The 17509-nt window shown below is 31.6% G+C and overlaps 1 long non-coding RNA gene across 6 annotated transcripts in view; it reads left to right on the top strand.

Moving 5' to 3' along the window:
- LOC100923760 overlaps window positions 1–10186 on the top strand; it is a 37871-nt gene extending 27685 nt beyond the window's left edge. For all 6 annotated transcript variants that reach the window (XR_004234161.1, XR_004234165.1, XR_004234163.1 and 3 more), the window contains 2 exons: window positions 4395–4472; window positions 8469–10186. This is a non-coding gene — a long non-coding RNA (uncharacterized LOC100923760). The remainder of the gene's footprint in view (window positions 1–4394; window positions 4473–8468) is intronic.
- Window positions 10187–17509: the final 7323 nt, after the last annotated feature.

Genomic DNA, 17509 nt, shown 5'->3' with positions numbered 1-17509 from the left:
GGTAACATATATGCTCATAATGGGATTGGGATGGGAGGGTCAGATCAGAAGAAATGAAGAGTAAAACAAAAGCCATTCTATAATATATCATATTTATTCAAATGTAATTTATTATTGTGTAATGGTGTTGATTTGAATTAAAACTGAGATATTTGAACTATATTTCCCAAATAGGAATGGTAGAAATAAATTACATTTTAAAACTATGTATATGTATATATGTACACACACATACAAAAATTTTAAAAAATGTATACACACATACAAAAATTGGAAAATGTCCCTTAAAGGGGTAGTACTGCTATTGATATTACTATTATTCTTATATAAAATGCACATGCTTTAATGTGGACATTTGTATTTTTAAATGATAATATTGTAAAAGTTAATTGTGTAATAAAAACTTTAATATTTGGCAATAGAATGGCTTAATAAGTTATGGCACATGAATGTAATGGAATATTATTGTTCTATAAGAAATGATCAGCAGGCAGATTTCAGAAAGACCTGAAGAGATTTACATGAACTGATGCTAAGTTAAGTGAGTAGAACTAAGAGGATATTATACATAGCAACAACAAAATTATGTAATGATCAACTGTGAAGGACTTGGCTCTTTTTAACAATGAAGTGATTCAGAACAATCCCAGTAGACTTGTAATGGAGAGAGCCATCTGCATCTAGAGAGAGGACTATGGGGATTGAGGGTGGATCACAACAAAGTATTTTCACCTTTGTTGTTGTTGTTGTTTGCTTGCTTGCTTGTTTTTTTCTTTCTCATTTTTTCCTCTTTTGATACTATTTTTTTGTGCAACATGTTAAATGTGGAAATATATTTAGAAAAATTGTACCTGTTTAATCTATATTACTTGCTATCTAGAGTAGGAGTGAAAGCAGGAGAGAAGAAGAAAAATTTGGAACACAAGGTTTTCCAAGGGTGAATGTTGAAAATTATCTTTGCATGTATTTTGAAAAATAAAAACCTATTATTATAAAAAATAAAAGAAATGCAAAGATATGCAAAAAGATAAAAAAATATTTGGCGATATTCATTTCATCATGAGCATCAATTAGTCAATAGAGAATCATGCCAAAGAAATCATATTTACATTAGTTACATTTATTATTTGATTTATGCCATTAAGGTACAATGCTGTCACTTCTTGTTCTTAAATAAAATATATATGTGGAAGAAAATTTGCAATGGAAAAATAGATTTATGCATGAAGAACCTTGTTTTATGATGCTTTTATTTGATTAACCCTCACAATACAAAGGAAAAACACTAGCAATTATCTGGTGAATCTGAGTAATGAAAATAAATAGTCTAAAAATACAATACATTTTCACATGTTTAGAAAGTATGGAAACTTTGCAACTATTATCAAGTGCTGTATAATAAATTGATAAAGACCTTTGACTTCATTGAATAGGCCAGCATTTATAGTTGTACGATAATTAGGTGAAGGCTCCATAGGGACAATAGAAGGGAATGGTTGTTTATAACTGTTTATTATAGATGTTCAGGGTCTATTTTCTCTGTCTCCTTGATCTCTCTTATTCTCCTTTCCCCTACTATTATCAATTCAGTATTCACAAGGCCTTCTGTATTTTCAATGAAATATTCACCTGCTGCTACAATGGATTATAAAATGTAATTTGCCATTAAAGTATTTCTCCATTTCTCTCCCTATAAAGTTGAGATTATGCTTGAGCTTTCTGAATAACTTTTGTGGCATTTTGCTATCACCTTATACTGCATTTTTCTTCCTTTTGTGTGATTTTATCTTGGGTCTCATTCACAGGCCACAGTAAAACACTACTTTAAAAAAATAAACATTTTACTTTTAAACATTCCAATTTTAAATGCTGGTCTCCAGAAGGAGAATATTACTGCATCATACTTTAGAACCATCTATTCTTTGATTTAATGCTGTTGCAAGAAAATGATCTTTGTAACCCATTAGAGTTAAAAATTACATTGCATGTGACCAGCAACACTTGGGAATAGACTTAACTATAGCATTGCAAGTAGATTTCACTACTTTTCTGCTGCTTCAAGTATTAAATTCTAGTGTTACAAGTGCACATGTACATTGCTTAACTGGTGTCGTTCAGTCATGTTGTACTCTGAATGCATAGCATACCAGTCATTCCAGCCCTCCACTATCTCCCAAAGTCGGTTCAAATTCATGTTTATTGTTTTGTTAATTCAGCTCAGGCTTTGCCAAGATTTTTTTCTTTTACCATCAACTCTTCTCAAAATCAAGGTCTTTTCTAGTTAAATCCTGTGTTTTCATTTTGTGGTCAAACTATGTAAGTTTCAGCTTCAGCTTCAGTATTTGCCCTTCCAGGGAATAATCTGAATTATTAATATATTTAGTACTAACGCATTTGATCTCCTTGCTGTCCAAGGAACTCTCAAAAGTCTTCTCCAGCCACATAATTTGAAAGCATCAATTTTATAGCACTCACCTTGCTTTATAGTACAACTTTCACATTGCTACTGGAAAACCATACTTTTGACTCTACAGATCTCTTGTCAGTAAGGTGATGTCTCTGTCCAGATTTTAAAAGTGCTATCCAGATTTGTCATAGCTTTTCTTCCAAGGAGCAAGTGTTTTTTTAATTTCTTAGCTACAGTTGCTATCTGCAATGATCTTTGAGCCCGAGAACATAAAATCTAAATCTGCTTCCATTTCTTTTCCCTCTGTATGGCAGGTATGATGGAACCAGTTGTTATGATCTTAGTTTGCTTTGTTTTTTTATGTTAAGCTTCGAATAAACTTTTACATTCTCCTCTTTTACCTTCATCAAGAGCCTTCTTCTTATTTTTTACTTTTTTCCACCAGACTGATGTCATCTACATATCTGAGATTGTTGATATTTCTCTCACCAACCTTAATTCTAGGTTTTGATTCATCCAGCCTGGCATTTCACATGATGTTACTGGCATATAAGTTAAATAAATAAGGTGACAATATGCAGTCTTATGGTATTCCTATTTCTAGAAAGGCCTAAGAAACACCTAATTTTTTAAAATGCCATTTACTTGATTTCAGTTTACAGGTTTACACTTAATTTTGATAATTTAATCAGTGGTTATGACCATATTATATCTTATGTATATATTTGAAGATCCAGAGTCATGAGTGTAAAAATAAACAAATATAATCCATTTGTAAACTATTGCTTGTACTTATGTTAAGTGTACATATATTCAGTCACTTTTGAATCCTTTAGATCTAAGGTTTAGACCTCTTGACAAATAGGCAATTTATAAAATAGATTGGGATGAAAAAAAAAGGGTTGCAATTATTCTAGTAATTAACAAATTTGCTTTAGAAAGCAAAATAAAATCTGATCTATGCATTAATCTTTTAACTGTGTTATGGTGGAGTATTAGGATTTTTAAAAATGAGTAATCCTGAATTAGATATTAAAGGAAAAAAATTCGCCTTTCGTACAAATAAATAAACTCAGCCTATTTAGCTCTGAAGGATGGTTTTCAACTTCAGAAATTTTTCCCAGAAGATTTCACAGCTTCCCTTAATAACCTGTTATATTTAACAATCCTTATTGCTAAGAAATTCTTTCATATGTCTAACTGGAATCTGTTACTGAAATTTAAGTTTCCCGCCTCTCTCCTTTGTGAATGTAAAGAATAGCTGATTAACAAACTTTTTAGGATAAGAATCCTTAGTATATTTCCAAAAGAGAATTGTTCATTCAATCCATTTCATGAATCCATGTCTCTCAATTCTTACTTCTGATTCAATTAGATTTTTCTTGAAGTCATTCTTGGTTATTACTGCCTTCCTACCCCACCCTGAGACCACTCAGGATTTTTCCTTCATTACCTTTTATTATCATAGTAAAACTTTTTGATGACCACATAAATGTGTCAAGAATTTAAATTCAGAGAGAAATTTGGGCTTTTTTCCTATAAGAGGGAATTTTGCCCCCAATCCATGTCTTCTTTTTCCCTTCCAGGTGCAAATTAGCTTGCCTCTCAGTTGTTTAACTTTGATCTCATGAATTTTGAGTTTTTGCAAAGGCTTCATTTGTAGATGAGCTCAAAAACTGCACTTTTTCAGAGTCTGAATTTGCTTAATGGTAATACAGCACTATCATTAAGTTACCTGAAAGTTATATTGACTGATAAGAATTTTATTTTAATAGACATTGTGTCCATTGAGCTAGAGATGCTAAATCCCTATAAGTTCCTTTTAAATGAAATAATAACCCAGATATCTGAAAGGGTTAATGGGACTTGGACACTGAAGGAGAAATATAACAGGTAGTAAATTGGCAACTCAGTTCAATTTTGGGTGATAAGTGTTTTCAGAGTGTATAATTTTAATGAAACTGTATATGTACTTGTTTTTCTACAGATCTGTTACCCAAAACTAACAGTTTGGGTTGTTCAAGACTCATTTCCAACCAGTCAAAAGGATGGAAGATCTCCCAAGGTAATAAAGCTCTAGCTGCCATTCTCCATATTCTTTTCCCAAAAATTAGAATTGCATTTTAATAATGAGATTTTTTATTTTTAATGCTCATAGCTTTTGTGATTAACCATAAAAATTTAATATTCAAATGAATCTCTGACTTCAGTGATTTATGGTAAAGATCACTCTCTGTGCCTACTTATCCTACATACCTCTTGTTCCTGGTCTCCTCTAAGTGCCTCCATTTCACTTGGCTGGTCACTTGTCATCCTTTACCCTCATAATTTAACATATCCATCTTTTCTTCCTATAATACATGTACTTAGTGACATCTTTTACTCCTTCAAAGCTTCTGAGTTTTTATATGTTGCAGCATATAAATATGTTATAATTAACATATTACTCACCATTTCCCTCTTTTAATTCTCATTTTAAACTTGTGGAAGGCTTATATTCCATACATTCAAAAAATTAATCCCCCATTTACACTTCACAAATTTGATATTATTGTGCCTTGAGTAATAATACATATTGAAAATTAAGGAGAAATAGAAATTTTGAGGCTCTTAAATAAAATTTTTGTGTTATCTTCACCTTCCTCAGAGACTCAGTCTCTGTCTTCAAGAATTTTGTATTGTAAAAGGAGGATAATGAACACAACTAAATATTACGCATTCTAAGAAGTGAAAAGAACAAAAAGAGAAATGTGCCCTAGGAAAATTTGAGAGGGAGATTTTTTTTGATTGAGGAAAACAGGTAAATTTTCATGGAAGGGGTGGCATCTGAGTTAAATCTTAAAGAAAGGAATGGGACTCATCAGCTAAGAGCTCTGGAAAAAATATGTTTCCAGGCATGCGAGATGAACTGCATAATTACAGAGAGGTGGTAAGAAGGCAGGGCAACAGGGAAATAGAAAATATTCCCAATATGGCTATAACCTAAGAATATGTGTAATAAGGGACTTATTTGAATAAGGTTAATAGAGTAGAAACAAGTTGTAGAGGGCCTTAAATGTTAGGTTCAGTAGTTTGTATTTTTTTTTCTACATGCAGTAAGGATTTATGTGACCCAAACTCTTATTTGATAGAGATAGAATGGAGCTATTTTGAGTGAAAAGAAATAGTTTTGGTTAAGGTTGGTGTTTCTCAATCAGTCAAACCAACTCTGCTTTATTCTGTGTATCCTATATATTGGGTTATGAGAAAGAATAATACTCCATGCAAAAAAGTTGTTGAGTCATAATAAGACTGGGTCCAAAAAAATTCTTTAAATGTAATTTCCAGGATTTTAGAAAAATATTTCTTTTGTAGGTTATTGTTCTGAGCCCAGAAAAGGTGGATTTGTCTTCTTCTATCCATTTGAAAGATTTAATTATTTAGTAAAACACCTTTGTTTTTCTTCCTTGCCCCATTCTAGGCAATAATGATGAAATTCTGCTGTCTCATTAGCTAGAAATTGAAATGTTTCTCATACTCTGAATGATGCAAACTGGGTGATTGAAAAAGAAAGTTGTTTTAAAACTGCAGAAGCCACAGGAGGTTCTTTATCTTATGATGACTTGACAGAATGTCAAGATTGGAATTATTTTCACAGCTGAAAGGAACTGCCCAGTACACTACAGTTGAAAATTTTCCTAGATCAGCAAAAGTTTCTGTATTTTCATTTTAAGTTTCTGGTTTGGTGCCATGTACTCTAATAAAACTCAACCAAAATACAAATCAGAAAAAGTAAGAGCATTTGAAGTTTATTCTGCACTTTTTATTGGATTTATAAAAATTACAGTTTTTTTGCAATTTCTCACAGTTTTAAAATGAATGTGATTATAACTAGAATTTGAAAAAAACCAAAGAATTCACCAAACACATAAATTAGATGGACCTGATGTTTAGTATATAACACATGTGGTAGGAGTAGTGATTTTTAATTAGTTCAATTATATGTTAAATTTGGTTCATTATGATCCTGCACTATTATATTCAATCTTTAAGTTGTTTTAAAGTACTGAATTCTTCCCCCCTCAAAAAATCCTCCAGAAAACTAGTTTAAATTAAGATTATGATTCATGATTCACAAATGTCATTATCTTTTTAGTCCACCTGTTCACTTCTAATCAGATTTACTTTGTCTAGCCCTTTTGGTCTTATGATCTGATCATAGACTTGGGGGGGGGGGGAGTAGTAGAAGACAAAACTAATTGATATATGCATCCACACTCAGTGAACTGTCAAGTATTGTAGAGTAGTTATTGAACAATATTGTTCTTTTGTTCAGTCATGTCCAACTTACTCTTTTGTGACCTCTGTGGAACAAATCCTTTTATTCCACTCTCTCCATACTGTCTATCCATTGCATCCTCTGTCTTTCCTTTCTCTTTTTGCCTTCAATCTTTCTCAACATTGGAATCTTTTCCAGTGAGTCCTGCCTTCTCTTTATATGGTCAAAGTATATAAGTTTTCTCTTTAGTATTTGACCTTCCAGTGAATATTTATTGTTGACTAATTTGACTTCCCTCCTGTCCAAAGGACTTTCAAAAATCTTCTCCAACAAAATCTAAAGGATTGATTCTGTGACACTCAGTTTTTCTTATAATCCAGCTCTTACAACAATATGTTGTTGCTGGAAAAACCATAATTTTTGATTCTACAGACCTTTTGTCAGTAAGGTCGACTTCTCTGCTTTTTAATATGCTGTCCAGATTTGCCATTGTTTTCCTTTAAGAAAGCAACTGTCTTTTAATTTGATGACTACAGTTGCTATCTGCATCTTTGAGCCCCAGAATATAAAATGTGACACTACTTCCATTTCTTTCACTGTTTGCCAACAAGTGATGAGAGCAGTTGCTATGATCTTAGTTTTGTTAAGTTAAGCATCAAACCAGCTTTTACACTGTCCTCTTTAACCCTCATCAAGAAGTTTCTTAATTCTTTTTCACTTTCTGCCAATAGAGTAATAATATCTGAGATTATTGATATTTCTTTCACCAACCTTAATTCCAGCTTTTGATTCATCCAGCTTGGCATTTCACATGATTTACTTGGCATATGTTAAATCAATAGGTTAATAATACGCAGCCTTGTGGTATTCCTTTTCTAATCTTAAACCAATTAGCTGTTCATGTTGTCTTTTTGATAAATAACAAAGCATAGATGCTACAAACAAAACCAAAAAACTCCATGAGTAGTTATGCCAGGAACTTATAAAACAAATCATGTAAAAAAGATCTTTATGGAAAACTATGTATGTTGTTAATTTATATACATATTTGATTGACTTATAGATCTTACTGTATTCCTCATTAGATTGTCTGTTCCTTGAGGATGTTTGCCTCTTTTTGTATCCTGAGAGCTTAATTGCAGGCAATGATAAATGTTTATTGACCACATATATTTATGTATATGAAATCTATGAAATATTTTTAATGAATCATTTTTAAAGTGACAGTTGAAAAAATGAGAGACATTATGGTGTAACAGGGCACTGGATTTAGAGTGTTGATTTGGAGTCCACTTCAGATCACTTAATGTAAAATGAAATGGTTTTAATCAGTGGTTTTTCCACTTTTAAAACTATGATACTGTAAGCCTGTTAATTCAACTTAGTTTGACATTTGTAAAGCACAAAGATTAAAAAGAAATAAACACAAACCATTTCTTCAAGGAATTTCCCTTATATTTTATTGTTAAAAGACTTTAGCATCTTTTGGCCAGTCTGATTTTAGGAAATCTTTAATTCAAGGAAAAATAATTTGGGAATTTGGGGCCCCTGTGAATGTTGCTAGACAAAGGTATGCTTTTTATTCCCCTGGTTCTGAGAATTGTTTTCTTTATTTAAAAAAAAAATTACCTTTGCCTTGCCACACATTTACATGTGTTCTTGATATTTATGTTGAAGCTAGCTGTTTGATATGCAAACATTGTAAGTTCAAAACAGTCATGGGAAAATGGGAAGGAAATTGATAATTATTAAAGAAACACTGCTAACTTTCTCTTTGTGTGTGTATGTGTGCTCACTTTGTAGGAAAATATCCCTATTCCAAGGGAAGTTAATCGAAAAAAACAAGATGAGATTGCAGCTGCATCTCTGCTTCTACTCAGTGGTGGTGATGGACACTGCTCCACAAGAATCAATTACCTCTGCGCTTTTTAATCATAATTCCTCCATTTGTATTACATATGATGTATGGGTAATGATGAAGTCATAGTGTCATATATGGAAATTGTTTCTGTGTAAATCATCAAGTATAAGAAGAAACTATGGGACTCTGAGCCTTCCTTTATAGAATTACTGTGGACAAATATGTATCATAAAATCAGTTTTTAGTCATTCTGACTTCAGTGAAAACTCAGAATTTCACACTGTGAATCCACGTTTACAAACATTTACAGGTGGGCCTTCAGGCCTGGTTCTCCTACAACATTGTCTTCCACTATTCTCACTCTTACTGCTCACATGCAACTGGTAAATTTTTCCTTTCCATTCACTTAGCTCCCAACTGCTCCTTGAAGAGGCTGAGAGTCCCCCCCCTTTTTTTTTTCATTTAGATGTAACAAGCTTAGTAGTTTATGTTCATCAATTGTCTGTATATCTCTATATTTTATCCATGTACTCTTTTGATGTATAGAAGTAGTTTGAAACTCATTGTTTCCTTGTGGTAAGTGATTGAGATGCTGCCACAGGATTTGAGACACTGATGAATGGTGCTATTTTGGACTTTAAACATGCTCCTTGGCAAGGTAGCTCTGATGGAGTTATTTTTTTTTCCATGTCCTAAGAAGGTGTTGGTACTTTGTTTCCTTGAATGTTGTTGTTCTTTAGACTGGACTGACATGTTTTCTTGTGTCTTCAGTGTGGCTTTCTTATTCAATGTTGTAGGGTGAGTGAATACTACTAAAGCCCATGAAGCACTGACATTACATCTGAGTGTGCTCACAATATGCAGTTGTAGTGGGAGCAACTACAAAATGTAATTTACTTATCAATCTCCTTTCTCTATCCTTGCCTGCCTAACTTCGAGAAAAGAGAAGCAATAATTTTACATGAGTTTTTATGAAACTATTTTAAAAAATACTCTGGAAGACATTTGAAAAAAGGGTCACATTTTTAAATGAGCTCCTTAAAATCCTTATGAATATGACTGTTACTTCTTCCTTAAAAGATTAAAATGGAGCATTTCTTTTTTTTTTTAATGGCAGAGCAGGTATTGGCGTTTTTATCCAAATGTAGATTTTACATTTTTGTTCTTGTTCCCAGTGAAACTGGCAAAAAGTAAACCAGACAATACCATCTACTCATGAAATGTTGTGTTAGCCACGGTCTGAAAGCCCACCTTAATTTTTTTATATAATTCTGTCTTTTTAGCTCTTCCTTTGACAGGGCAGGCCTTGTTCTGTACTGTTTAGCTTTTGACTGTTAAATACCAATGCATGCACTTAGTTTCCTTCACTGCCTTTTCACAATACCCTTCTCCCTCCTTTCCACTCGTGTCGTATCCCCTCTCTTGTGCATTTCTCTGACCTTCTTTTGGTTAGTTTAGGTTATGCCAGCTGTGCTGTATATAGAGCAAGAATCAGTATTCAGCAGTTGTGGCATTTATGAATTGTTGCAGTTGTGTATTGCTGAAAATGCAGGCTTTTGTAATGATGTGATCTTTAATAATGCACTACAAGTAACTCATTGTATTTTAGCTATTTTAGAAAGGTTTGTTTAATAAATATGAAAACTATAAAAGTAACTAAGTTGACTTTGCTCATCTTTGAGAAGACCTGCTACTGAATGTTGTATCTTAGTTACTTCATTTGTTCCAGATCAGGTTGTGAGCATAAAAATACCAAACAACTAATCTCAAAGATATTGAATAAAGTCTGCCTCCTTTTCATTTCCTTTTTTTTTCTTTCTTTGTTGTTGAATATCTTTATGGGTGGAAAAAAGAATTAGATCTAAATTAGATGTAAAGATCTAATTTGCTTTGGATAATTACATATAGGGTTAACCTTGCCCAAAACCCTACATAGCTACCCATTTCTGATTCTTTTTCCCCTTCAGTTGTGTGTACTCTTTCTCCTCATTCCCTCCTAGTTTTGGTCTACCTGGATTCCTGATGCCCTCATAGCCTTTTCTTATGAAAATGAACTCTCAGAACCATCATTACAAGACAGATGATACAGCTCCATATTTGTACTGATACTTTTTAAATATATTTTAATTTCCCAATTTATTCCTCTCCTTTCTTATCTTTTTAACAATGAAATAGAAAGTGAAAAAATTTTCAATAAAATAAACCAGTATATCAACTAAGTCCCTCAGTATATGATTTACTCTATTTCTGTAGTCACCCACTTTTTCAGGGAAAGGAGAGTACACTTTCTTGGGGCCAAATTTGGTCGTTATAATTATAGTTTTGAGCCTCAATATTTTTTGTTATTGTTCTTTGCATTGCAGTAGTCATTATATATGTTATTTTCATGATTCTGCTTTGTATCTCTTTGCATATCTTCCTGAGTTTCTCTGTATTCTTCATAGTCATCATTTCTTATGATATAAATCTCCTTAATTACCTTGTGAGTGACAGGTAAAATTCCATTATATTCATTTACTATTATTTGTTTAGGTGTTCTACAATCAACTGCTCATATCCTTTGTTTCTAATTCTTTGTTGCCACAGAAAGTGCTGCTATACATATTTTGGTGTATTTGGACCTTTATTGTATAACAATGACTCATATAGAATATTACTTTCCAGTACAGCATTTTAAACATTATAGTTAAAATTTATGTTTTGTGAGGTGGGTAATATAAATGTTGTTACTTTCATATTATATCCTTATATTATAGATGAGGAAACAGGCTTAAAGGGGTTAGGCCACTTGTCCAAAATCATACAGCTGGTAAATGTGAGAGCTGAGACTCAAAAACATTTATCCTTTTGAAATCAGAATTGTTCTCAAGGGCTGAGGGCATCTTAAGTATTCATTGCAGGCAAAGGAAGAGTTTGGGGGCATCTGGGACTTTCTGAAACATCTAAATGCCTCTGAAATTATAAGACCTAACAGTTTCCTGTATTGTGTTAGATCATGAGAAGCAGTAGAATTGAATGCATCTTGCTTAGATAGCATTATTAGTCACTTTTTCATTATGGAGATAATGTATCCACAGATGGTCCTAAAACATTCTTTTAGCTAGTGAATCAGATCACATTCTCTCAGAATAGAAAAGTACCTCAGAAACTCTAGACTAATCTACTTAATTAGGGATCTGTTTTGTAATATCTTAAGTAATTATCTAGTCTTTGCTTGATTTGTAGTATGAGGGAATTCACTATTTCTTATGGCAGCCTCTTTTGGATATTTCTATTAGGAAATTTTTTTGTTCCTTCCACCCATTGCTTTTAATTCTATCTTCTCAGGCTGATTAAAATAATTTAATCCCTTTCATAGACAATAGCAACAAAAACAAATAGTAATTCTTGTTTAATGTTATTTTAATTGTTTAATGTTATTTCCACTGACAAAAATCCCAGGAGTTTCTGATGTTGAATTCTTTGACAATGCATATGACTATTGACAAGAACTCTTTTTCTGGGCCTTCAGGGCCCATGGCTCCTGGGTTCAGGGTCTTGGTCTTACAAGACAAACTTTTACAAAACATGGACACACACAAAACAAAGCTGAAGAGGTGGGGAAAAAAAATCTACTGTGCAGCAGTTGAATGCCCCAAAGCAAGAATTGCAATCATATTATCTGACAAACCAAATCATCAAAAATAAAAAGGAATAGATAGGGAAGCTACGTTATGCTGAAAGAAAGCATAGATATCAAAGTTTCACCTATTAAATATATTTTCTCCAAACACCTTAGTATCCAAAGTCAATGAAATAAACATCGAATCATAAAAATACAAAAGACATTAACACAATAGGAATAGGAAACTTCAATTTGTCTATCTCTCAATTTTGGCTAAGTTTAATAGATAAATAAAATGGAATATATAGAACTGAATAAATTGCTGGAAAAACTAGAGCTGAAAGACTGATTACATCTTCTAAATGGGACTGCAAAACATATGTATTCCTCAACACTCTACTCTCATACTTAGAATTTATTTTAAAAAACCCATATATCAGTATAGAGATATGGCAAATAAATGCAAAAAAGCAGATACAGAAAATATATCCTTTGTAGATCATAATACAATAAAAATAGTCATTGATTTTCAATTTCCAGAAACTGAAAACACAGACTCAAATGGGATCTTAATGATGAAATTCTAAATACTTTGTGAATCAAAGAACAAATTGTAGAAGCAATAATTATGTAAAATAACATATAAAGATGAAAGAAATGATGAAACACAGTATCACAAACTTGTAGTGTATAAGTAAAGCAGTTCTCAGGGTTGGGACGAACCATATCCCTACAAATATAATTAACAAAATAGAAAAAGAGAGGATTAGCACACTTGATATATACATCAAAAAAAAATTGAAAGCCAACACATAAAATTAAAATAGCATGAAAGAGAAAATATCAAAACTAGATGAGAAATTGATAAAATGAAAAACAAAAAAACCCATAAGAATGGTAAATATAATTAAAAGCTGATTCTTTGAGAACACTAGTAAAATTGATAAACTAATTGTTAGTCTGATGAAAAAAGAAGCGGGAAAGGTACAGCTATCATTTATAGTAAGAAAAAATCCTTCAAAACGTATCTGGGGAGAGACCTATTTAATATTATAAAATCAATAAAATGAGCAAAGTGGAATTGAAAAAAAATTAAAAGAATAACAAGAATTGTGTATAAGCACAGGTATATGCTAAGAAAATTTAGAACACAAAAGAAATAGAGTAGTACTTTCAAAAACATAAAATACTCATTGTATTAGAAGACTAGATGAACATCTTAAATAAACCAATCTCAGGAAAGGAAATAGAACTAAAAATAAAGGTAGTACCAAAGAAAAATCTCTTATAGTATTCATAGGAGAATTATATCAAATTTTAAGTGAAATACAAATTATAATTCACAAATGTGTCTCCAAGACTAAATGTTTCTTAGCAGAATCTTTTTTTTTTTTTTTTTTTGCTAAATATAGTCCTCAAACCAAAACAAGAGAATAAAACATAGTAAACTATAGGCCAAGATCATTAATAATATTGAGTCCAAAATTTTAAACAAAATCCTGTCAAACTATAGTGATTTAATCATGAAATAAATCATCAAGGAGTATTTATATCTATGGATACAAGTATGGTTTCATTAGATAAAATATGTAAACATGTAAAACATGTAATGTAAAACTAAAATGTCTCAAATCACAATCATATGAATAAAGAAAATTCCTTTATTGATAAAGTACAACACTCATTTATGCTAAGAACCCTACAAAGTAAAGGTATAGAGGGACCTTTTAAAAAAAAATCAAATGGAAAAAACAAAGTAACTGCTTAAAAAGTAGAATTAGCCAAATGGGAAAAGAAGTATAAGAATTCATTGAGGAAAACAATTACTTAAAAATTAGAATTATACAAATGAAAGTTAATAATTTTATGAGACATTAAGCATCAATTAAATTCAAAAGAATAAATAAAATAGAAGAAAATGTAAAATAACTCATTGGGAAAGCAACTTACCTGAAAAATAGAGACAAGAGAGACAATATCAGAATCATTGGACTACCTAGACATCATTTTTCAAAATATTATCAGGCAAAATTGCCCTGATATCCTGGAACAAGAGGGAAAAAGTAGACATTGAAAGAATCTACTGATCACCTCAGAAAAATTATTTCCATTATTTTATCTGGGTGTAGAAGGAAGAGAGAGGTAGAATGGGGAAAATTATTTCACAAAGAGAAGCACTAAAAACCCTATTGTAGTGGGGAAGAAGATGGAAGGGTAAGTCCTGGATATTACTTGAACCTGCTCTTTTCAGTAATAGCTCAAAGATGGAATAATATACATAATCAATGAATTGATTATAGATATCTATTTTACCTGACAAAAAAGTAAAAGAGAAAGAGCTAAAGAAAAACTTAAAGAGGGGTTACTGAAGGGCAGACCAGGAGAATTGGTAGGCAAAAGTAAAACACTGAGGAGCAGGGGAAAAGAAAAAGGAAAGAGAGAACAAATAGGGGGAAAATAGGATGAAGAATGTCTATTATCATCACTATTATTCAATACTAATCTAGAAATACTAGCTAAAGTGAAAAGAGAAAAACAAAATCAAATGAATTAAAATAGCCAATGAGGAAATATTTTGCACATGATATGTTGGTTTACTTAGAATCCTAGAAAATTCACTAAATAAAAAACCCCACAACTTGAAATAATTAACACATTTAGCAAAGTTGCAGGATATAAGATTAAACCCACATAAATCATTAGTATTTCTATATATAACCAACAAAGTCTAGCAGCAAGGGATAGAAAATTAAATTCCATTTTAAAAAATTCTAAATGATATAAAATATTTGGGAGTCTACCTGCTAAGACAAACCCAGGAACTATATGAACATAACTATAAAACACTTTTCACACAAATAAAATCAGATCTAAACAATTGGAAAAACAGCAATTGTTCATGGGTAGCCTGAGCCAATATAATAAAAATGTCAATTCTGTCTAAACTAATTTACTTATTCAGTGTCATATAAATTAAACCACCCAAAAATTATTTTATAGAGCTGGAAAAAGTAATAAAAATTTATCTGGAAGAACAAAATATCATGATATCCAGAGAATTAATGAAAAATTGCAAAGGAAGTAGCTTAGCCACACCAAATCGAAAACAATATTATAAAATGCCAATCATCAAAACTATTTGGCACTGAGTAAGAAAAAGAGTAGTGCATCAGTAGAATAGATTAGGTACAAAAGACACAGTATTAAGTGACTATAGTAATCTGCTGTTAAATAAATTCAAACAAGTTTGGGGGATAAGAACTCACTATTAGGCAAAAACTGCTGGGCATATTGGAAAATAGTATGGCAGAAACATAGACCAACATCTCACCAAAATAAGGTCAAAATGGATACATGATTCAGAAACAAATGATGATGCCATAATCAAATTAGAAGAGCAAGGAATAGTTTGCTTATCAGATTTATGGAGAAGGGAAATTTTGGGAGAAAAATTAAAATGTGAAAAAGTTATGTCAAACAATTAAACAAAAACAAGTTGGTCTTTTAAAACAAGTTAGTGATGATAAAAATGGGATATAGTTACATGAATTTATCATTACCCCCTGGGAGTGTAAGAGAAGAAGATGGGCAATCTTGAAGGTTATTACTAATCCCACCAAAAAACAAAACAAAACAAAAAAACCTAAGAGAAGAACATTAGCAACTTTATTTTCAAAGGGAAGAATTTGTGACAGAACAAAAGATAGAGAACAATATGAAATGCAAAATGGACAGTTTTGTTATATTAAATTTAAAATATTTTTTTCACAAACAAAAGCAGCGCAGCCAAGATTGGAAGGAAAAACAGAAAACCAGGAAACAATTTTTTATGGGAAACTGGGAAACACATATTTATGATAAAGGGCTCGTATCTCAAATATATAGAGAAGTGAATCATTTCCCAATCGAGAAATGACCAAGGAATATAAACAGGCAGTTTTCAGATGAAAAAAATTAATTAACTGTATTCATAAGAAAAAAATGCTGTAAGTCACTATTGATTAGAGTAACGTAAATTAAAACAACTCTGAGCTACCACCTCATACATATCATATTGGATATTATGACAGAAAAGGAAAGTGATAAATTTTTATGAGGATATGGGAAAACTGGGACACATACATGGTTGGTAGAGTTGTGAACTGATCTAACCATTCTGGAGAGCAATTTGTAACTATGCCCAAAGAGCTATAAAACTATGCATACCCTTTGATCCAGCAATATATCTCCTAGATCGATATCCCTAGGGGATAATAAAAAATGGGGGGGGGAGATCCAAATGTACTAAAATATTTATAACAGGTCTGTGGTGGCAAAGAATTGAAAATTGAGGGGATGCCCATCAAATTGTGGAATAGTTTAACAAGTTGTAGTATATGGATGTAATGAAATACTATTGACTTATAATAAATGATGAATAGGCAGACTTTTAAAAAATCTCAAAAGATTTACATGAACTGAGTGAGGTGACCAGAACCAATAGAACATTGTGTGTAGTAATAGCAAGATTTTTGTGATGATCAACTATGATAGAGTTAACTCTTCTCAGCAATATATTGATCCAAAGCAGTTCCAAAGACTTATGACAGAAAATGCTATCCATATTCAGAGAAAAAAAAACTGTGGAATCTGAATGCACATGGAAGCATATTATTTTCATTTGTTTTTTATTTTTTTCTTTCCTTTTTGTTCTGATTCTTCCTTTACAACATGGCTAATGTAGAAATATATTTGATGTGATTAAACATGTATAACCCATATCAGAATGATTGTTCTCTTGGGAAGGGGGGAGAGAAGGGATTCAGGGAGAAAATTTTGAAACTAACAATCTTATCAAAATAAATGTAAAAACTAATTTTACTTGTAATTGGAAAAAGAATACTATTAAGTGAAAAAGATACTCCAAAAAATAAATAAACAAATAAAAACAAAAATTCACTGGAAAAAAAAAACAAGCAACTCCTCAAAAAGTAGAATTGGTCAAATAGAAAAGGAGATACAAAAGCTCACTAAAGAAAATAATTTCTTAAAATTAGAACTGGACAAGTAGAAGTTAATACCTTTATAAGATAGTAAGAATCAGTCCAACAAAAGCAAAGGAATTGAAAAAATAGAAAAAAGTTAAATATCACATCAGAAAAATAATTTACTTAGAAAAATAGATGCAGAAGAAATAATTTAAGAATTACATGAAAGCCATGATCAGAAAAAGAGCCAGGACATTATATTTCAAGAAACAACAAAGAAAACTGCCCTGCTAATCTTAGAGGATAGAGTGGAAATGAAAAAAATTCACCAAATACCTCCTCAAAGAGTTTCCAAAATGAAAACTCCCAGGAATATCACAAATTCCAGAGCTCCCAAGTCAAGGAGAAAGTA

This window comes from Sarcophilus harrisii, chromosome 1, assembly GCF_902635505.1.
Source record: "Sarcophilus harrisii chromosome 1, mSarHar1.11, whole genome shotgun sequence".
Classification (NCBI taxonomy): domain Eukaryota; kingdom Metazoa; phylum Chordata; class Mammalia; order Dasyuromorphia; family Dasyuridae; genus Sarcophilus; species Sarcophilus harrisii.
The sequence above is the reverse complement of the archived record's forward strand: the minus strand, read 5'-3'. Positions and strand labels throughout refer to the sequence as shown.